Raw genomic sequence first — 23,089 nt, 5'->3', positions numbered from 1 at the left:
CATTTTCTTTCTCCCTGGAACTGTTTGAAAGGTGCCTTCAGTATCTCCCTTTTGAGAAACTCCCATCTGCCATAACTCCCTTCTCTTTTAGTATTTCTGACCATGGGATCACCCCCAGTATTTCTCTAAGTTTAGTGAAATCAGCTCTCCTAAAGTCAGAATGCGTGTCTGATGATGCCTGGCTTCTCCTTTCCACTGTATAACGAACTCCAAGAGAACATGGTCACTCACCAATGATCCCACCACTGCACCTCATTAACCAAGTCATCCTTGTTGATTAGGATCAGATCTAAAATAGTGACCCCCTGTTGCCTCTTCCACCTTTTGGACAATGAAATTGTCTTCGAGGAAAGTGAGGAATTTGCTAGACCTTGGAGATTTAGCTGAGTGAATTCAGCAAATATCAAGATAGTTGAAGTCACCCATCACTACTGCATCTCTCCTTTCTGATAGTGGTCACCGTTCTAGAAAGGCGTCATCAAATTCCTCCATCTGACGGAGGTTCTGTAGTAGATCCTACCATAACATCCTTGTTGTTTCCCTCCCCTTAATTTTTATCCAGAGGCTCTCCACCTGTTGCCAGTATTGATGTTCTGGATCTCTTCACTGATGTAAATATCTTTGACATTAGTGCTATTCCTCCTCCTTTCCTGTTTGGCCTATTTCTCTTAAAAGGTTATACCCTCTATTCTACATTCCACTTCTGAGACTCCACCAGGTTTCAGTGTGATATTATATCAAGTGCTTTGTTGTACTAGAAGTTGAATTTCATCTGCTTATTTTCCATGTTCTGTGAATTAGTGTAGAGAGATTGCAGACCATGGGTCCCTTTACTTGCTACCTGTGCAAGATTTTTTTTTTTTTGCCTCCTACTGTTGGGTCCTGCACTATTGTCTGTTTCTTCTATGTCAATTTGACTATTTCTCCATCCCTTTCGCCTTCCATAATGTTCTCCCCCCCCCAGGAACTCAGTTAAAGCCTCCTGATCACATTCTTGAGACTGTTAGCAAAAACATTTCTTCCAACTGGCATGAGATGCAACCCATCCGTTGCAAGAAGTCCCTCCTCATGGATCCGCAGCCCAGATTGAAGAATCCAATGGTTCTCGGCGGCACTATCTGCGGAGCCAGTTGTTCACATTGCTATTTTCCTCTCCCTTCCTGGACCATGCCCTTCAACTGGTAAAGAGACGAGATGACACTGTGCATCATTTCTTTCAGCTTCCTACCAAGAGCCTCGTAATCCTTCTGATGTTCTGAAGGCTGTGCTTGCAGTATCATGGTTCCCACAGGACCAAAAGAAGGGGTATTGGTCAGTAGGCTTGACCATCTTGTCAGCCTCTCGTCACATCAGGATCTTTGCCCTGGGAGAACACGCACCTCTCAAACATCTGTCAGGCCTACAAATCACTGCTCTTTACCCCTCAGCAGGAGTCGCCCACTACAACCACACGCCTCCCCCGAGGCTTAGCAGCGACTGTTCCTCGGGTGGGACTCTCAAGACCCCTGCTGTGCCTGAAGTCTGTGATGCTACTCTTCCTTGTCCTCCTTGATAAGGGAAAGAGCTTCAAATCGATTCTCTAGCTGCAAAATCCAAGAACAATCCCTTGTTGGCCTAGTTCTCTGTGTGACATTCTCCAGCTGTCTGCCTCCTATATGTGAAGTGACCTCCTCCACCCCACAACTTCCTCAGTGTGGTCCCCATCCAAGACGTTGGTCCGTTCTGTCCAGAAAATCCTTTTGCTCCTTAATAGGCCGAAGTGTAGCTACTCTGGACTCCAGCTCGGGACTTTCTCCTCCAGGAGTGCTACCAACTGCATGTGGTGCATGTGAATTCTCCACATCTGTAGGCAGAAGGCAAACTTCCCACAAGTGTTGCAGGGACTGCAGCAATTCCGTCAGTGTCCATACGGAGAAGTCTAAGTAATTACTGAAACAGGACTGTGGGCTTCCTCCTCCAAAAATCCTCTGTAAATCCTCTTGGGGTCCGACCCCCCCTTCCGTAGAAAAATGAAAGGTGTGTGCCGCTGTGCTGCCGCACCCAAGCCCCAATATAATGGTGGCACTTAGCTGGACCCCCCCTCTCTAAAATCCTGGCTATGTCCCTGCACCAAGGCCCCGATGACCTGGCCTATCTCTGAAAGTGAGTTCAATCAACTCAGCCTCTTCTGTAGTTCTCTTTGGAGATGAAAAAAAATCTCTCGCCTCACAGATGTGATTCCCAGAAGCTCCACCCCCTCAGCAACAAGCACACTCTCCTAAGGGTTTAAAAAAATTCAAACACTCACTACTCAAAATGGCCGCCCAGCTACTTCTCTCCTCCTCTCTCTATGGCAATATGCTCATTCCTTTTGCATATGCCAGTCAATATTTCCCTTTAAAAAACAAACACAAACCCCGCCCCAATAACAGTTGTCCTTTGGTCTCACAATGCCCAGCAGTTGGTGGTTGCAAACAAAGCCCAGCTCATGCTTTCTTTGGATCTGAAAAATCCAAAGAAAGCTCCTCCAAGTTGGCTACTGTGCATGCTTGAAAAAAAGTAGAGTTTGCAGTAATTGTTAAAAGCTTAATCAAGCATGGCTTTCTGTCGTGGCCCAAAATTTGAAACATTACTCTTTGATTAGTAGAATGATGGACTAAATACCTTAAAGATAAGCAGGGTCAGCCTATTTAGTATTCAATGGAAAACGCCAACGAATACAAGGGCTGTAGCTTGTATTTCAGAGGCAAGAACTGGCAATACCATACTGAATATTCCTTGCCAAAAAAACCTTATGAAATTCTGGGGTCGCCATAGGTTGACAGTCTACTGAAGGCATCATAACACACAGAGTGGGGGGTGTAAACATTCACCCCTTGACAGACTTCTCCCACCACATCTCCCTAACCCACATGTCTTATTTTTAATGCTTTACACTCGCCTCCACATTGTGGCTTTGACTTTTGCGGATTTGCTTATTCACAGATTTTATTAGTATGTTATCTCTAGAAATATCTAGATCCTCCAGCACAACTCTAGGTCAACTGTAACCAAAAGTCGCACTGAAGAACCAGAAGTCCTAGAGAGAAAACTCACTAGGCATTTGTCTCCTCCCACAATCTGGTGGTCAGTGTCTGGCAGATGTTGACCACAGAATTGCATTGAAGGACCTAGAGATTCATAGAGAAGTGTTCTCTCAGGTAAAAACATAGTTGTTTTTGTTTTGTTTTTTTTGTTGTTTTTTGATTTGTGGGTTTTCCACATTCATGGGGGCCTGTGTCCCTAACCCCAGCGAATGTGGGAGGAACAAGTGTATTTCCTCCCAGTCTTCATTTAGAAAAGAAAAGAAAGCAAACAAGCAAGCTACAATTGGAAGGATAATATCATGCGTAGAGTAAGCTAATATACAGAAATGTATTTAATTTTCGTATTGTACACACTTTGATTATTTTGCTTGATATTACTTTATGTTATGCTTTGAGGTTAGGTAAGTGAAAGGGTCTTGTAGGGTGGGGCATGTAAGAGCTTGCACTTTTCTGAAAAGGAGAATGGGGAAAAATCCATTCAGGTTGTTTTGCTTCAGGGTGAACTTTTGTCTTGACAGAATGAGCAAATGTAAGAGTCACATTGGATTATCAAGTGCAGCTCTCGGCAGCAGAGAGGCAGGTCTTTTTCTGTCTCCTCAATTGTATCGATCTGCTATCATGAAGAAATCAGCCATTCCAAAGCTGCCTTTGCAGCCTTCACACGCTGCATCAACAATGACATATTTTATTTCTTTACCATTAGTATCATATTGCTCAATAATTCAGTTTTTCTGTACTGCAGTTCCGGGACCCTGTGATCCTGAAGACTTAATTGATGGAATCATATTTGCTGCCAATTACCTTGGCTCTACTCAGTCTTTCAGACAAAACTCCATCCAAGAATGTGAGAAGATGCAGGCTCGAGAGCGGTAAGCCGAATCAAGGTGGGGAATCTACTTGCTGTATCTTGCTATTGATATTTAAAACTGCAGCTGGGTGAAAGGTGCATGCCTCAGCTCCCTTCTGAAAGATACTTCAATAGTGATTTTATAATTGACTCCAAAGCCTTGATAGGTCATCGTTTGTATGCAATATGTTGATTCATGCCCAATGGGTAGAATATACAAATTTGGAAGTACTGTATTAAGGACCATTATAAAGAACATCTGGGCAAATTAATATTTTTGTACTTCTTCAAAACATTACAGATCACCAGCCCCACCTGCTCTGTGCAGAAATGCATGCAGCAGTGGTCTGTATGCTCTTCTGTCTTCAGGCTCACGGTGGATTGATGGCACTGTAATCCAACCCATTCTTAGGAAACTTTTTTATATCAGTGATAGCAAATACAGGGCAGCATATAAATAATTCATGGAGTGATCAGTGGGAGCTAGAGAGAGAGAGTATTTTAGTATTTCTAGTAGATATCTGATAAATCCAGGGTATAAAAAGTACAACTTAGGGTATTTTAAAAAATAAGCTTTTTAAATGAAAATGATACTTTACACAATATATCCTGCCTAGAAACATATTTCATATGGTCTACAGAGTTTACAAATAATTCAATGGTTATATTTATCTGGCTCCTGATTTGTGCTGTGATTCACAAATGAGCTGACAGAGTCTGTGGTGGCAGGCATTTGCCTAAAGGTCTTGTCAGTGATGCATGAAAACGTTACCTTAGTATTATCAAGGTCTGGCACTTGTGGCCACCGCATAATGTGTTATTGGAAAGATGTGGGGACCATTTATGATACAGGGCCATTTGGTTGCAGGAGAGTGTATTTTGTATAGGAACAACTTGCAAGATAAATCTTCCCAACAGCCAATCTAAACACCCCCCTTAGTAATGGGAGGACAACTGCTAATTGCATCACCACACCTAAAGCAACCTTAGAAGAGTGTGTTGCAATGGCTATGTTGTGTACATTGAGGCCAAGTGAACTGTGTATAATTACATCTGGCATAAGACTCCCAACTGTCTGTGGATCACTAGTTGATTGTCATAAGTAAATTCATGGGCATGCATATACTTGTGTAGTGTGTGTGTGGTGTGTGTGGTGGAGAGAGAGAGAGAGAGAGAGAGAGAGAGACAGACAGACAACGACAAACAGACAGACAGACTAATGAAGGCCTCATTCCAAAGTGTTTCTGAGGAAATTTCAAAGATATGAGGCGCTTAAAATAAGTACAGTTGGCCCTTCTTATCACAGATTTTTTATACATGGATTCAAGCGCCACAGTTTGAAAATGTTTTAAAAATATAGATTTCAAATATCAAATCTTGATTTTCCATTTTTTATAAGGACACCAATTTTGCATGTCATTATATTTAATGGGACTTGAGCATCCACGGATTTTGTTATCCACGGGGGATCTTGGAGCCAAAGTCCAGCATATAACAAGGGTCCACTGTATTCCCATGTGTACTCTCCCCTCTTTTCTGGTCATTTATGTCACTTACCTGTGATTTGTCCTGTCATAAATTTTTACCCCCCGCAAGAATAACAACTTAAAGTAATGCAAGGTTGTAAAGACAAAGGGGGATTAGTTACCCATTTAGAACTCTATTTCGAGGCTGTGCACTGGTGTGGGTTAAAGATTGGATTCTCTTAGAAAATACAAGACTGTTAAAGTGGAAACCTATAATAACCCAGGGATGGCATGGATATTTTGTTATGAAGAGTTTAAAGGGAAAGAAGAATTTAATAAATTATTTATTGAAAGCCCGTTTTCAAAGTCTGGAATACACATATAAAAACATCTTGACAACAAATTACCTAGATGGTTCTCATACAAAGAGGCTTTATATAAAAAACAAAACTTAAAAAGAGACTGATGGTTTAGTATGAAGAAATAGTGATTAAAACAATAACGAAATCCAGAGAGGACTTACAGAGGGAAGGGGTAGAAATACATTGGTTTTTATTTAACAAATCACAAAGATTTTAAAAAGGACATAAAAAAACGGAGTAAAGAATGAACCAAAAATATTAGATAATATATTGAAAAGGGGAAAAACAAATGATCTCCAAGTTATATAAAATTGTAGAGATAGAGATGAAAGATGAAACTGTAAAAAATAATTGATTTAGTGGATGCAGAATTTAGAAGAACAATTTCATTAGCACATTGGGAGAAATCATGGCAGAATACCATAATTTTCAAAATGAATAACTTAAAGGAGAATTATTTCAAAATGTTTTAGATGTTAGTAACACCCACTAAATTACCAAAATTAAGAGAACAAATGAGAAAATGTGTGGAAGTGTCAAAAAAAAATAGTTTTCTGTACCACATGTTGTGGCAGTATAAGGTTGTTAAAAAATTCTGGAAAAACATACATAAGATAATTTTTAAAAAGTATGCAAAAGAATCTACCTCTAATACTGGAATTTCTTATAAATATAACTGAGATGGAACATATCAACCTTAATCAGGAAAATATAAGTAACTAATTTCCATGATAACTGCTGCCCATACAGTCTACTCGAGACACTGGAAAAGGCCCAAAGGCCCTACCATTAAGAAGGGAAATAAAAGTCCATGAGCTAGCAGTAATGGACAATCTTTCAATGTTAGCAAATGGAAAGACACTACAACAATGCAAAGAAAAATGGAAGAACATAATAGAGATGTGAATACAAGATTGGATAAAGTGATAATACAGGTCTGATAGAAACAAGTTGGTAAAAATTGATTGAAACCTTCCCCCCCCCTCCCCAATCCTTTATGGAATCATCTATAGGAGGAAGAAAAAGTAGTATTATATAAATTCATAATAGATATGCTTATACAAAATCTAGAAGAAAATATAGGAAAACAGACTAATGGGATATATATTCAGAAGCTATATCCTTAATCACTCAGTTTTTAGATTGTGATACTGGAAGCTAGATTTTAGTTAATGGTATGACATGTTTTATGTTGTTTGTATTTGTTGTCAGGATTATATGTTTGATATGTTGTGTTTTAAACTGTATAAAACCCAATAAAGATAATATAAAAAAGAGTAAACAAATTATGTGTATCTGGGATGGTAGTACTGTGGTTCCCACAAATTTGCTAGGATTAGAGGTGAAGGACCCCCATGAATGTGGGAAAACCACAAATAAAAACACACCTGTTTTCTTTACCTAAGAGAACACTTTCTAGGAATCTCCAGGTCTCTCCAGTGCAACTCTTTGGTCAACATCTGCCAGAGGTTGATCAGAGAATCATACTGGAGATCTACAAATGCCTATGAAGTGTTTTCTCTAGAACGTCTTTTTCTCTAGCACAACTCTATGGTCAACATCTGAGTAGTTGTGCTGGAGGACTAGAGATTCTAGAAAGAACATATTAATCAAAATCATAAATAACTAAAACCGCAAAAGTAAAAGCCACAAATGTGGAGAGCCAACTGTAGTGATAATTTAATCTTCATTAAGAAAAGGGGCAGTGTGGGCGTGGTCTGAATGTTGGACGGACTCTGGAGAACATGGTTTGAATCACCACTTGATATGGACACTCACTGGGTGCCCTTGGGCAAGTCCATTCCCTCATCCTCTGCCTGAATAAATTTAGCCAAGAAACCCTGTGATAGGGTCATCTTACGGTTCCATAGTCACAAACAATTTGAAGGCACAGAACAACTTTTTAAGAAGTAATTTTACTGAATGTTTTTCCATGGCCAATTAAGTACTTGGTTACAGGAAACAATCCTTATTAAGCCTCATTGATTTCAGTGGGAATATTACTTGTATCTCTTGCACAGAAACCATCTTATATAAAATTGTGCAATATTTGCAGAAGTATGGACAGTATGCATAACAGTAAAATGAATCCATTGTTTAAACATGCAAGTGTTTTGTTTCAAGAACAGTTTCAACACGAAATGTCCCAATCCCCACTAGAATAATTGCTATTATTATTTTTTAGTTCATATCTTAGTCAAGTTTCTGCAGCCCCTGAATAAGATGAAATGATGCAAATATCTTGTATCCCTACTTTTGAAATCAAGATTCGTGTCATTATCATTTTCTTGCAGCAGATTCTTCATCAAATCCCTGCAGCAGTTCTGATGGGAATGGCTGGTGAATTAGCAGGATTGTTGTGAACAATTGATCACACTATGCCTAAGAGTATATTCCAGTGGACTCCCTACTGCCTCCTGTTGCATGCTGGATTGGCAGTTTTAAGGAGGATATTTAGAATTCTCAGGCAGAGAAGTTCAGCTCCTTAAAACTGCCAATCCCAGCAGCAACAGGAGGCTGCTAGAGGAGTCACACTGGAATAGTAGCCTTTAAGAGCATAGTGTGATAAACATCAATGTCAGTAATTCAGTGATCTGAGTCCCTAAGTGGAGGTGAATTCCAGAGCCTAAAATCAAATTACAGGCCCATTGAGTCAATAGGACTTATAAAGTGTTGATATACAAGTCCAAAACATAGGCTTGTTGGGGCAATAATTTAATTTGCCCTGAGAGTTTGTTCCCTAGTCCCCTAAGTTTGTTCCTTTGAGATACCAGAAAAATATCCATTGATAAAATGAGGGTTGTGTACATCAGAAGAAAAAAAAATCTTACCCTGCCTTATTATCCACTTGAATGGAAGAACCCCTGAACATCAGTGTGACCCTCTCTTGATGTAATGAGGAAAAACTTTCTCTCTGTGTTAACTGTATCATTTCAGAACACTCTGCACAAAAGTTGTGAAAAGCAGCAATGTATACATTAAAACATCCTCTTTAGAATAGTTCCCTCTGGAGCTACATACGTGTTTATGGCAAGCCTGTTACTTTTTCAGTCATCGCTCTTGGGCCTATGCCTCACCTTCTTGTGCAGAGACTACATCAGCCCTAATAATCTTTCTCTAGAAAATAAAGTACTTAACAACTGGTTGATTTGGAGTTTAGCTTAAGCAGATCAGTTGATGTTTTGCACTGGTTTCAGTTGGCTGATTGGGCAAGAGACTAAAATATCCAGTTCTAGCTAAAATACTTGCTTGTTTTATTAAACATGTTTATATCTCACCCTTGATAGCATTTCCCCCTGTAATGACTGCATGACTCTTTTGTTAAACACTTTCTGAAGCCAGGAAAACATCTTGATTATAGAGATTTTAAAAAAGCTTTGTTTACCAATTGTCAAGATATAGGCTTGTGTTAAATTTGTATTCTGTATACCTCCTACATTCAGAATAGTTTCTTGATCTTACAGGCAGTTTAACACAAGACTTGGGTAAGAGTTAGGGTTTTATTTGGTGTTTTGGCTTGTAACAATGTCCTCGTTTAGAAAAAGGTCCCACAAAGACATTTGTGTCTGTTTTAAGTAAGGAAAGTGCTGTGTGCATTGTTTCTGCTGGGCTTTTGTATAGTTGAAAGCAAAAACGAGCTCTCATCTGTAAAAAAATCTCTTTCTTTCAACCAGGTACTTGGTAGCTATTATACCAGACACAGGAACAGTAGAAAGTTGTCCATGTCATACACACCACCATCTCCATATGAAATAGTTCTGCAGCTTTGTGGAAGTAGTAAGTATTGAGATTCTCCTGCAATGGGAAAGATCTATATGGCAAACCACCTGGCTGAGAGTTCAAGTAGCTGCACTTAAAAAAGCTAATTATCTTTAAACACTTATTCTGTAAATATATGCTAGGATAGGATGGGAAATATCAAAATATTAGGGCTCAATGCTCTTTTCATTTCCTCTGAATTAACAGTGGTATTCTTATACAACAGGATGTAGCAACAGACAAATGCATCCCATCGGAGCAACTTGTGACCCTCAAGAGTTGTTGGGTGAAACTTCCTTCAGTCTAGCCAGGTGGTAGTCAGTGGTAAGGGATACCAGGAGATGCAGCCCAAACAACGCTGAGGTCAAAAATTGTCTGGGTTACATTAAAGAATAATCCTTCTGATAGCAGAATCACTTTAATTGAAGGAAGTCTTTTTTTAAGTACTCATTAATGGGCAAAAGTTTTCCTTTTTTTATCTGTCTCAATCTGTATGTCGTACAGGCTACTTTACAAAACATAATTTACTGTGTGGCCTTTTAAAATATAAAACAGAACTAAAAATTCACCAGGTGACAGTCGCAGTCTTGATGAGTAGATCCCTGCTTGATTGGAGTCTGCAAGTTCTTCTCTAACCATTCTCCATCTCTGTTTGTACATGCTAAGCAGAAGCACAGAAATTAGCCAAAAGCAGAAAGAAGGTGCAGTACAAACCTCATCAGCTTGATGTTTTGCCTGTTTTGTTGGGTTTTTTTTTCCTTTTTACATTTTTTCCTCATCTTCTACCTTTCATTTTAACATATTTTGAAAAAATCTGTATCCGCAAGCTTTTTCTCAAATTTGTTTAAACCACCATTAAATTGACACTTCAGATAACCAGTTGCTTGGTTTGCTCTCTCTGTTACATATCATTAGCCATTTCATATTAGAATGATAGGTAATTAATAGATACAACCGAATAAATAACAGGATATTCCTAGACGTACCTTCGAAAATAGCGCTAATGGATAAGTGTTTTATCATATGGCATACTTTTAAAAGCAATTTTATTTTCTCTTACCTTGTATTAAGAGGTAGTTTCATTGACTTATGAATTTTTCAGATTGCTGGATGCAAAAAAAAAAGTGTAATTGTATGCACACAATTAAATCTAGACTATACTAACTGCATAGATTACTGGATCGGAATTTGAATATAATTTGAGGTGCCTCTTTAAAAAGGGCCAGGGGTTTTTCTTGACAGAATTGTACTTACAGATGTTCAATATCAAATTAAATTCCTAAGGATCTTGTAGTACCTTTGAGACTAATGTGCCAAAATGTAGCATGAGTTTTCATAGACTTGGTCTTTCCCACATACAGTATATGAAACCTTATGCCAAACTTCTTTTGCCACAGTTAGTCCAGAGGTGCTACAAGATCCCTTTGCATGCTGAATCATACTAACATGGCTATGGCCTGAAAGTAACTGCTGTTATAATTCGTTATTTGACAATATGACCTCCCCCCCCCCCAGTCAAGAACTGCATTGTTAATTTTTGATTTTTCCAGTGACTGAAATGTTTTGGGTGTGGGAGGGCAAGGGCTGATGTATCTTTTTGCAGTTCTTGTGACTTTCTTTGTCGACCTATCTTCCCACCAAATCTATCTTTCATTGCTCATACTGAAATAAATTAGGGGAGTGTTTTTCAAAGGATATGAATGAAAGGATGAGTCTGCAGGTTTTCAACAATGCATTGAAAGGGGGCTTTCTTGTATGAAAATCCTTCTAGGGGAATGAGTGGCGGGCACATATGTATCTTTAAGCTTACCTTCCTCTCCAGCATGCAACACCACAGTTCATGTCCATCAAGGCTCTCCTTGAATCTGCAACCATATTCTAATTTGGAAAGGATTGAATTTTGCTTCACCCTAACCTGCCATGGGCTTCATCACTTCTTGAAAAATCTGTTTCACACTTTTCAAACCCGAACTGTTGAGAGATTGTCTCCAGCTTGGAGTAGAGAGGACACCGAAGTGCCCCACATAAAGCCCTTGTACTTTTCTCTAGAATATAACCTTCTTCTCTCATGGTCTCTGTGCTCACAACATGTGGGTATTGCGCCTGCGCAGAGACTGCATTCGGAAGCTGAAAAGCGGAGCAGATTGGCAGGGGAGCCCCACCTACTCCTATGCCACTGAGCATACCCAGTCCCACAATCTAGCTTTCCTCCTTCGTTCCTTTGTCCGCTGCAAAGAAACATCTCCTTCGGTTTGCTCTTGAGTTTGTGTAGATTTCTACCGTATGGGAGCTTTTTGTCTTTCTCCCTCTTTTCTCGAGCATAGCCCTCTAAAAATTTTGATTGTTGTGAGAAGCGAAGCGTTGCCAGCCCAGATGGCCCACCCACTTCTAGGCCTCTATGGCCACCCCTTTAAACATTGCTCTGAATGTTGACCGAAAAATGCTTTCAATAAAGTCATTCTAAATGCCTTTTGTTTAGGGGAAGCCCCATATTTCTGATAGGTCCCCCATTGTAGCTTTCACTGCAGTGACTCTCAGGAATGGAGCCTCCAAACTTAAATCTTTCTTGTGGGAGCGCTCTCTGTTGCCCAAAATCCACTTTGGCTGTAGAATCTTGGAAGAATTCCCATCACACAAACTTCCATGAATTCTCAAAATTTCCAGGCCTTCGATGTCGACAATGCTACTACCCCAAAGTGACTTCAACATCGAACCACGATTCCTGCATCAGCGACATGACGTCGATGGCCTCGATGTTGCAACCTCTTCTTCAGAGTCTTTCTTTGCCTCAGGAGGTCCCCTCTGTCCCCAACAGAGACCTCAGAAAGCCAAGAAGAGGCCTGATCTTCTCTCTCCTCCTTCCCACGACAAGCCCAGGAAGAAGCCTAACCTAAGGTGGCGGCTGCTCCTCAACTATTACAGCCCCGACATCGGCCTCCCCTTCATTGTCTGCTCCAGCATTGACATGTTTACTTTAGCTGCAGCTAAGCTTGACCTCGTTGGCTTTCTTCATGCCCGCCTCGACATCGGCGATGATTTTGCCCTCCCCCATCCTGGTCACTGTTTTAGACTTGGCATCGGGGCTCTGGCCTCTGGACTCAATGTTGATGGCTATCTGTATGCCTACGCCATTGCTGTCGCTACTCTGGTCCAGACACATCTCTCCTCTCCTCCTGTCCCAGCTACGTTACCGGCACGATCCTGGCAACATATATTGAGAGCATACAGACTCCTTTTTTTTGCCTCCACCTCCACCTCCTCAAAGCAGCCGCTGACCAGAGTCCACAGGTCCCTTCACCTCAAGACCGGGATGGATATACAGATCAGCTCGCCTCATTCCTCGGGATCCTATGTCGCTCGTATCAAGCTGAAGAATAGGAGAGAATGGCCCCATCATACAGATCCTACTGTCCTTCCTATAGAGATCAGTATTATCACCGGCAATCTCTGTAATGACTCCCCTTCTCGCTATTGACACCCCTCTTGCTCTCCTCCTCGATGTCGTTCTCGATCACCTTTCTCAGCATCGTTTTCGATCCCACTCTCTTAGAATAATAGCCACTATCGTGTCCCATGCCCACCAACTAAATACAGCCACTATCTCCCACCCTCCAGCTTCACTCATTCGCTCTACAGTGGAGACCCTTGTCTTGACTTCGACTTGACATGATGGTGATGTCCATCCTGTCAGAATCGATTGTACCTTCGACGTCGATGGTACCATTGTCATTCTCAGATTAGTCTATCTGTAGCCCTCTCTGTACCTACAGTGTTACACTCTACTGAGGAATCCACATATGAGCCAGAGCCTATCCCCTCACCTCCATCACCAGTGATAGCTTCTCTCAAGAATAGGTGGAAGATAACCGACGCCAGTCTCCCGTCGAGGACATTCATCTTTTCTCGGATGTTGTTAACAGGATGTCCAGGGCCATATGTCTCCATGTTGACCCACCTCTAAACCTCCTAGGACCCAGTTTTATGGTGTTTTTGCCTGTTCCAACCAGCCGGCGACCCTCCATTTTGGCCTCTTGTCTTGATGTAATGGCCGATCATGGCACACCTGCCTGTGCCCCTGGCGTCTAAGAAACTTGAGGGCATATACAAGGTTTAACCGGATACAGCTCATAACCTTCACCCATCCTGCACCCAATTCTCAGGTGGGGGAATCCACAACAAATCATCAGGCAGATCATTCTGCCCCAGTAGACAAAGATGGCAGATGTATGGACTTCTTTAGCGCAGATTCTATCTTCTGCATGCCCTGAATGCCAAGGTCACCAACCTCCAAGCCTGTATGGGGCCTACCAGAAGTTCTTTGGGACAAGATGGCTTCCTTCATCCCCTATTTGCTGAAGAACAAAAATCTAACAGCTATGGATTTTTTATGCTGAGGCCCCTCTTTGGTTAACCAACCAGCTCCACTCAGCCAGACACGGCAACGACTGTTCGGTAAAATCATTCCAGTGCCATAGCCTTCACAGGTTTGGTCCTGGCCAGGTCCACAGATCTTGCTGATGAAGCCAGAAACAAAATGAAGACCTTCCTTTTGATGGTGGGAGGGGCCTGTTTGCAGCCAATTACGACGACCCTTGGCACTCTGGCCAAAAATCATCTTGACCAGTAAACACCTTGGGTTGACCACGAATAAACAACAATTCAAGAGCGCCAAAGGCATGATAGATCAAACTATTATTATTCTCAACCACGTTCCAGAAACTCATCCAATATAAGGGCTCTCACAACAGTCCTTCAGGAAGACCCATAAAAACAACACAACAAAACACATCAAAATCAACAACAGTCTTTGAAGAAACCTTCTTTCTCTTAAGTCCCATTTTTGACAGTCCACCGAGACGACACACCATCATCATCCTTCTCTCCCCTGTCTGCTCCCTGACCCAGACTATCCCAGCTTTTATAACCAATGGTGCGAATCACATCCCCGACACCTGGGTCCTTACCATCGTTCGTTTGGGTACGCCATAGGATTCTCAAATATTCCTCCCACGCGGTGTTCTGTTCCACACACTCCGTCTTCCCCTACTCTCCAGGAAGAGATCTTCTTCCCTTCTCGACAAAGGTGCCGTCTAACGCATTCCACCCAGTTGCAGGCTGGACGGCTTCTTTTCTCGGTATTTCACAGTTCTGAAACAAGGTGGTGGGCTTGTCATCATTCTGGACTTTAGAGGGGTCAACTCTTACATCAAACCTCCCAAGTTCAAGATGGTAACTCTCCAGTCAATTCTCCCCTTCTTCCATCAAGAGATTGGTTTGTGTTGATGATCTGAAAGATGCGTACTTCCACATCAGCATCAGAACACAACACGCAAATTCTCTGATTGCGTCCATGGAATCTCTTTCAATTTACCATTCTTCCCTTCGGCCTCTCCACCGCCCCACGTGTGTTCACCAAATGCATGGCAGCAGTCTTCTCTCCCCTTTGAATACAGGGAATAATGATTTTTCCATATCTCGACAACTGGGCTGCTGATGTGTCTTCTCAAACTCAGTTGTTCAGACATTCATGTCACTTTTGTCAGACCATGTGGCACACTTGGCCTGGAAATGACATGGATGTGGCCACTAGGTGGAACTGCGGCAGAGGTTACAAAAGTTCAAGTGGCAGGTGTGCATGATGTCAGCATTTTGGGAGCGTGCATCATGAGACATCTGATGACATGCACAGCAAGTGAAGTCAGTCAAGGGGTGCAACATGGGAATGGTATGATGCAACCTGCCCTGGGGATGAAACCAGCAAGGTTTCATTGGTGGCATGTCTATCCACATGACTTCACAGAAGACCGCCTATAAATGAGGAAGGTGACATTGTTGGGTTGTTGTGACTGGTGAAAGAAGCAGTTTTGTTTGTCTATAGAGCTGTGAGTATCCAGACGACTGTTGTATTCTGGCTATCCTGTAAATAGCTTGCAACAGTGATTAAAGCCCTCTTGTTTGATGAGAGCCTCCTGTCCCAGCAGTGTTATTATTCTTCAAGCCGGGAGCTCAAGTCTGAAGCCTTTGCGATGTCTCTCCAAGGCCTCTCGTGGGCGTCCTGCCTGCGTGGATCAGCTCTGCACGTGGTCGTAGTGGACACCAGTGTGTCTCTCTACGACCCAACAACTTTGTCTCTCATCACCAACTTGTGCCCTCACCATCAGTCCTACCAGTCTATCCTTCAACCAATCAGAGTGATAGAACTTAGGTACATCTCTAGACTCTTATCATGGCACATGCCTATCTGCCTACAGAATGGCAGACTCCCTCTGGGATCATTCTCTGTCTGGTCCTCTCCAAGGCCGTCCTACAGCAAAGGATATCAGCAGCTTCTAGGCTACATGAGCTCCACCATGGCTGTGGTCTGTCTTTCCTGCCGAGGTTCAGGCCCCCCAAAGATGTTTTTTTCTGTCTTCAATCACTCACAGACAAACAATCCAGAGACTTGTCATTCCCAACAGGTCAAGGACTCTCTCTTCTAGTGGCTCATTCCTGACAATGACCTCAAGAGGATGCTCTTCCAGGCCCCAGAACCTTCTACAATGGTCACCACAGACACATCTAAACGGGCTGGGGTGCTCACCTCAAAGATCTCTGCATTCAAGGTCGTTGGTCTCCCTCGGAGAGAGAGATGCCACATCAACCGCCCTCGAACTGCGATCAAGGCCTTCGAACCCCATCTCTCACAGAGTTGTACAAGTGGTAACAGACAAACACAACACTGTCTGTTACATCAACAAACAAGGCGGCGCACATTCCTCTGTCCTACTTCGTCTAGCCAACAGCTTTGGATTGGTGCCATCATCGCTCCATCCACCCAGTGGCGATTCACCTTGACGGCAAAGACCTCTCTTGCAGGGACAAGGTCCTTTAACACGAATGGACATGTCTGCTCAAGGCCTTCCAACTTCTCTCCACCTGATGGGGACTTCATCCTTGGATCTCTTTGCCACCCTGGACAATGCTCAGTGCCCACAATTCTGCACCAGGTGGGCAGGGATACGGCTCCCTGGGAAAATGCATTCCTCACAGTTTGGAACTGAGACTTCCTCTACGCCAGGGGTAGCAACCCTTGAAGCTGGGGGGCCGAAGCCAAAAAAATAACTTATTTATTTTTTATTATTTAAAAAAATTAAAATAAATAAACCGGGACAATTTTCAAATGGAGAGCACTTTAAATAAAAAATGGAGGACACATGAAAAAAAATTGCTGATTTTAAAAAAATGTTAAGATAAATGCATGTTTCTGAGGCTTCTATAGACAATCACCCCCCAAAGGCCCGGCGGCAATCGGCGGCAGGACCGGTGCTGGGGGCCGGTCTCAAGGCCTCGCCAGGCCGCATCCGGCCCGCAGGCCGCAGGTTGCCTACCCCTGCTCTATACGCCTTCCCTCCGCTACCACTTGTAGCAAAGATTGTGACCAAGATGACCAGGGACAGAGCCAAGCAATTCGCTGGCCCTCTTCTGGCCAAGACAACCCTGGTTCACTCCCCTGCTCCCACCTGTCCAGGGTCAATACTTCAAACTCCCAGTTGGCCGGACCTTCTGTCTCACTCTCACGGAGCGGCTCTTTTCATCCAGACCTCCTCAGTCTACACCTGACAGCTTGGAGGACCAGACCCTGACTCTCCTGAATTGCTCAAGTCTTGTCAGCCTCTAGAAAAGACTGTACTAAACGATCCTACTCCTACAAATGGAATTGTTTTGGAGTTTGCTACAGCTAGAGCTGAACCCCCATCCTGTGAGTCTTTCTACAGCCTTACACTTCCTTTACACCTTCGTGATCAAGGTTTGGCCTTCTCCTCCCTCAAAGTCTATGACTATTAAAAGGTTCTTTAAGGCCTCCATCATCTCTATCCTCCAATGCCTCCTTTGGCCCCGTCTGGTCTCTCTCTTTGGTGACTTACGGAGCTAATTAGGAGTCCCTGGAACCTTTGGGTTCAGCCTCTCTGATACTGTTGACACTAAGTGTCTTTCCTGTGGCCAATTACTCAGCCAGACATGCTTCTGAACTGATGGCCTGACATCTCGACGAGCCTTTTCTTGTTTCACAGAAACAAAGTGGTCCTCAGACCTGACATTCTTCTTTCTCCTGAAGGGTGGTCTCCCCTTTCCCTTTCTCAAGACATTGGCTACCCAATTTCTACCTAGATCCATCTACGCCTCTGGAAAAGACATGCACATGCTGATGTTCGCCGTGCTTTGGCTTTTAGTTAACCGTCTGCGGAGTTCAGGTTGACAACAAGCTGTTTGTTTGTTTATGGTGGTTCCAGGAAGGGCACCTACTTCTTCACAGAGATTTTCAAAATGGATTGCTCAGACTATTTCTCTGGCTTATGAGTTGGCCAAATACCTTCTTCTGTTGGTGTACGTCCCACTCAACCAGGGCTGCCTGATGTCCCTCTGCCTGATGTCTGATAAGGCAGCCACATGGTCTCAGCCTTCCACTTTTGTTTGGTACTACGGGCTTGATTCCAGATCTCGTTGAGATTGCCAGTTTTGTCTGCTGTTCTTTCCTCTATTTTGGCAGGTGACCTTCCCACTCCTTAAGTTAGCTTTTTAGTCACACCAATTGTGTGAGGTACAGAGACCACGAAGTAGAAAGAACAGGTTACTCACCTGTAACTGTGGTTCTTCGAGTGGTCATCTGTGCCCTCACACAAATCTCACCTACCTCCCTCAGTCAGATCTCTACCATGTTTTATATAACGCAGATTGAACTGAAGGAAGAGCTAGATTGGCGGGACTGGACATGCTCAGTGCAAGGGAGTAGGCGGGGCCTCCCGCCATATGCTCAGCTTTTCAGCTTCCGAAATGGAGTCTCCTGCCAGGCACAATACCCAGTTTGTGTGAGGGCAGCAAGATGACCACTTGAAGACCACAGGTTAGACAGGTGAGTAACCTGTCCATCCCTCCAGAAGTGGCAGCTCTCCTTTTTTGATGGGAAAAAATCCCAGTGAGTGGAATCTGGGGCCACTAAAACATTCAGAGAGGGGCATGTGAGGCTTGCAGGCTGCATGTTACCCATCCCTGCTTGAAGAAGTGGTGATTAGCAGCTTTCATGAGAGATGGCACGTACAGCCCTGGATGGTACATCGCCTTTCTGTCGACAGCAAAAAAACCTTCGTGTCATACTGGGGAGAATGGTGTTTACATAACAGAAAAATGGATGAGGTCTCACAGTTTTGTGTACGTACAGGCTCTAATTCACATTTCAGTCCTATATATAGTTTCCATACCTTTCTGCTTATCATAGCTCTGCAAACTAATATTCATTTGCAGCTCACTTGGTGACTGTGTCTTAATGCTGTTTGATTTGTGATTTAAACCTTATGTGTAACTTAAACCTTCTCTTCAAATGCTCCCCCACCAATTAATTATAGCTACTTTAATTGCAGGCTCCTGAAGGTGAATCTCAGCCTATGACAGAGGTTGACCTCTTCATCTCAACGCAAAGGATAAAAGTACTCAATGCCGACATCAGGTCAGTGAGCGTCAGCTACTGCATGTCTGAAATACTGGAAATGAATTATGTCATAAAGCAGTGAGGAATCCCACACTGTTTATTTCATTTATATTTTGTCATAAGGTAATTTCTTTGGATCCTTTATAAGAAGTAAATGAAGCAATAACTATTTCCCAAACTATTTACAAGAGAGATCATCAATATGCTTAACAATATTGCTTAATTTTTTGTATCTTCCTCTTGTCCACATCACAGCTTGTTTCCCAGTAAGCGACATAGGTTTTTTCAATTGCTTGTTATTAAAAAAAGCAAGATGAAAAGTCATTCTAACAAATGCCAAGTTTTTAAGAAAGAATAAAATGCTGTATTTTTAAATGATTTTCATTCTTTATTTTTTAATAAGCATTGTTCTTTTCTATATCAAAAATAATATCAAAGTTAATATGGATAGAAGTATAATTCAGACATAAGAGTTGACAAGCTGAAAACTCTAACATTCTGCAACAGTCGCAAACACAAATCATGATCTCATACTGCCAGAATTCACACAGTGGCGGCGGTGGGAACTTCTACTCTTCTTTGCTTTTGTAGGAGGTGATGAAAATTCCCTTTAATTTGGAAAACGTAAGTCTTTGTGGTGTTCTGAATGCCAACGTTATTAATTCTTGTGTGGCAGTGACAGAACACTAATATGAGGATTTGTTCTTCCTAGGAAACTATGATGGACCATCCTCTGAGGACCATTTCCTACATTGCAGACATTGGGAATATGTTGTTATTGATGGCTCGCAGGCGAATGCCAAGATCTATTCTCAAGATAACGTAGAGGCATCTCATCCCTCTCAGGATGGGAAGAGGCAGTACAAAATGATCTGCCATGTCTTTGAATTGAGGATGTAAGGATCTTTTTGTTTCTCTGCATTAAAAATGAGCATAGAATTGTCCCAGAATCAGTCACCAGGGATATTTGATGCAGCTACTAAGCAATGAAGGATAAAAGTGGGTTAATCTTGCACTGAGCCCAATATGAGAGAAGGTGATCCTTTTGCTTAGATAGATTGGTTGATTATCTAACCTTCTACAGGTTGTAGTAGCTCTATTTCAACACGGATCATATTTCAAAACTAACTGAGACAGGAGAAGCAAGATAACTGGATAAGTTATGAGTAGACCCAGAAGGAAGCAATTGGATTAAGAATGATAAAATGCTTCCTGGATGCTGTTTTTCTTCTATTTAATGTCAAGTATTGTTGGGTGAGGCTAGATCATCCCAGGTGAAAGACCAGAGTGGGTTAAGGTGATCTGTTGATTCTGCGTGAATTAAAGGGATCCTAAACAATAACTTAGATCTGCTTACCTATGCGTGGTAGGACCTCCCTAAAAAACTCCATGATCCCTCTCACTAGAATCTACTTTCAAAGGGCTCTCCTGGGCCTAAAAATGATCCAAGGGAGCCTAAAAACCAGGTTGAAAATGCCTGCCTCAACACCACTGAGGATATTTGGAGGCCATAAATGAATATTTTTGTTGTTTGTGGTGTGGTGTGGGTGCAGACTCCAAGGTCTCCTGGGGTACTGATACAGCCTCCTAGCTTCCATAGTTGTCCAGCCTTGGACTAGAGCCTTGTTCTATTTAGGATTCACAACATTTCTGAGATCTAGGGACTTTTACTGAGTTGTGGGACTTAGCACACTAATATAAAGAGTCTGCTCAATGTACTATAACCCATGATGCACCATTGTGTGGTAGTACCTCCGCCCTCCATTGATATCTGTTTCAAAAGGACTGTGTTACAACCCTTCCTGCTTCCACTTAATATTCTGAACTAACTGGGTGCATCTGTATTTTGTTCCTCTTCTTTCCCTGTTTGACAACTGCTACAGGCACAACTAATTGCACAGTCCATGAGGCCAGGCATTGTAGTGGCCGACCAGGAATCTTGAGAGCCAATGGAAAAATCCAGAAGACTGAGCCAGAAGGAATACAGTGACTTGCTCAACACCCAGGACTGTACAATGAGACTTGATCCACTTCTCCAGTCGGAAAACTGCAAAGATGTATGTTCCAATTTTAGACACAATACCATTGGACTAATAACACTCTACAAGCCAGCCTAGTGCGAGTAACATTATATAGACAATAGTCAATAGAGTTCCTCATGAAGGGTGCCATCCAGAATCCTCAAGCTCTAGGGATACAAAAGCAATATTTTTCCTCCCCTCAATTTTTTGAAAAGATGGAACAGATAAGACTAAATTATGGGCACTGGACTGATTACATAGGCTATGTACTCTGTTTAAGAACAGCTTTCAAATATTTGCATGCTGCAACGAGTGCAGTTGGACTGAAGAACAAACTGTTAATGCAATCAGCAGCTTCACTTCTGTAGATATAACAGGGTTTTCAAGAAAGCTGTGGGTTTTTAAAAAAAACACAAGTCCATATGTTTGAAGCGGTGTTGCCGAATAAAATGCTAACCTACACTTAGAAGAATAATGTTACAAAAGCTCAATTAAGTGGAGTCATTTAAATCCGTAGTAAAATGCTGTTGTGTTCCTGTTTTATCACTCCATTATTGTACACATAATAATTTTATATATTCCTTTCAATGAAATGACTTCTGTTCTCAACTTTGTTTCCCCAATTCAGGTTTCATTGAGAAGCAGAAGGGGGAAATTCTGGGTGTGGTGATTGTAGAGTCTGGATGGGGCTCCATCTTGCCTACGTTATCATTGCCAATATGATGCATGGAGGACTGCTAAAAAGGTCCGGAAAGCTGAACATAGGGGACCGATCATGTCAATCAATGGGACCCAGTTTTGGGTCTACCACTCTCAACATGCCAGAGTATCCATAAAGGTATAGAACAAGGCACTCAGCTTAATGTGAGAGTCCAAACCCCAGATTCACCAACAAAGCGGGTGACGAAGTATGTTGGTCTGTGGGCAGGCTAAAGGGGTGTGATGCTTGAGCCTGGCGGCAGTTTTGCAGCTTCTGTTATGCTTAGAAGCTGCATGATCTGTCTCTGTTCCTCATGGCCTATCAGTGCTATATATTACCTGATTTGCTTACAATTAGGAGATTGGAATGTATTGCTCTGGGAATCAATTCTATGAAATCTGTGGGCAATGCTCTGATTGGTCCTATAGTTCTGTTTTTATCACAGTTACTTTGCTGTTCCACTATTTTTTCCATCCCTAAGGATTACTTTCTATCTTCTATCATGTTGCTATGAGATGCCACCATGTCCCTCAATTCAGGAGTCCTACTTTTGCTACAGATTCTTTCAACTGTTATGCTTCAGTTTCTGAAAATTGTTTCTGACCCACAGATTGTCACCCTGAAATGTAAACTTTACAACTTTTTGTACATCTATGTTCTAAACTATATATTGGGGTGGATACTTGGAGTAGAGGCTAGAGGTTAGAGACTTGATTATGTTATGTGAATGTAATGGTTGCTTAAGGACAGTGACATAAGGCTAGCTGTTTTGGTGTGAAATGCACAAGTGATGCAGTTGCTTAGTTGCACATGAGTGATCCAGGATTTTCAATTAGTATTTTTATTTCAGCTCTTGCCAGCAGCTCTTTAGAGTAGGTGGCTGATGAAAAGCAATTACGGACTGGGAAGCTTATTAATAGCTTAGCAAGATGTGGTGAATTGTTATATATCGATACACTACATCTTAGAACTTCCTTTTATTTTTCCTGACTGGAAAAAAATTAGCCATAAATTTAGCCTTCGCTAATGGGCACATATGGTGCACAGATGATGTATGAGCCTGGCTATGGCCGTGCATTTTGGTTATAAATCAAATCCAACCACCCAAATGAAGCTACAAAACAGAAATGAAAATGTCTTATGGCCGTTGGTGTTCGTTGTGTGCCAGATGGATGCTGGTGGCCTTTCTTCATATCAGGGTTGTATTTTTATTTACTGTCTGTGGCTTCCCACATCCTTATCCATCCTTTTGCTTGATTAACAAGCAAGCTGAGCAAGTAGCGTATGTGGAGATGAGAAAGAAACCGTTTGACATTTGGAGCTCTCTGGGGTTTCATTTCAACATATAGCCCTTGTGAATATTGATAGGCAGGTAAGGCCCTGGCAGGGAATGGACTTGCAAATGG

At 42.2% G+C, this 23,089-nt stretch overlaps 1 protein-coding gene and 1 pseudogene across 5 annotated transcripts in view; both read left to right on the top strand.

Moving 5' to 3' along the window:
- APBA1 (amyloid beta precursor protein binding family A member 1) overlaps positions 1-23,089 on the top strand; it is a 184,817-nt gene that overhangs the window by 87,723 nt on the left and 74,005 nt on the right. The window lies entirely within an intron of this gene.
- Positions 2,121-21,916, top strand: LOC121922510 (annotated as a pseudogene).

This window comes from Sceloporus undulatus, chromosome 2 (assembly GCF_019175285.1).
Source record: "Sceloporus undulatus isolate JIND9_A2432 ecotype Alabama chromosome 2, SceUnd_v1.1, whole genome shotgun sequence".
Lineage (NCBI taxonomy): Eukaryota > Metazoa > Chordata > Lepidosauria > Squamata > Phrynosomatidae > Sceloporus > Sceloporus undulatus.
Note: the sequence above shows the minus strand (reverse complement) of the source record. Positions and strands in the feature narration are given on the sequence as shown.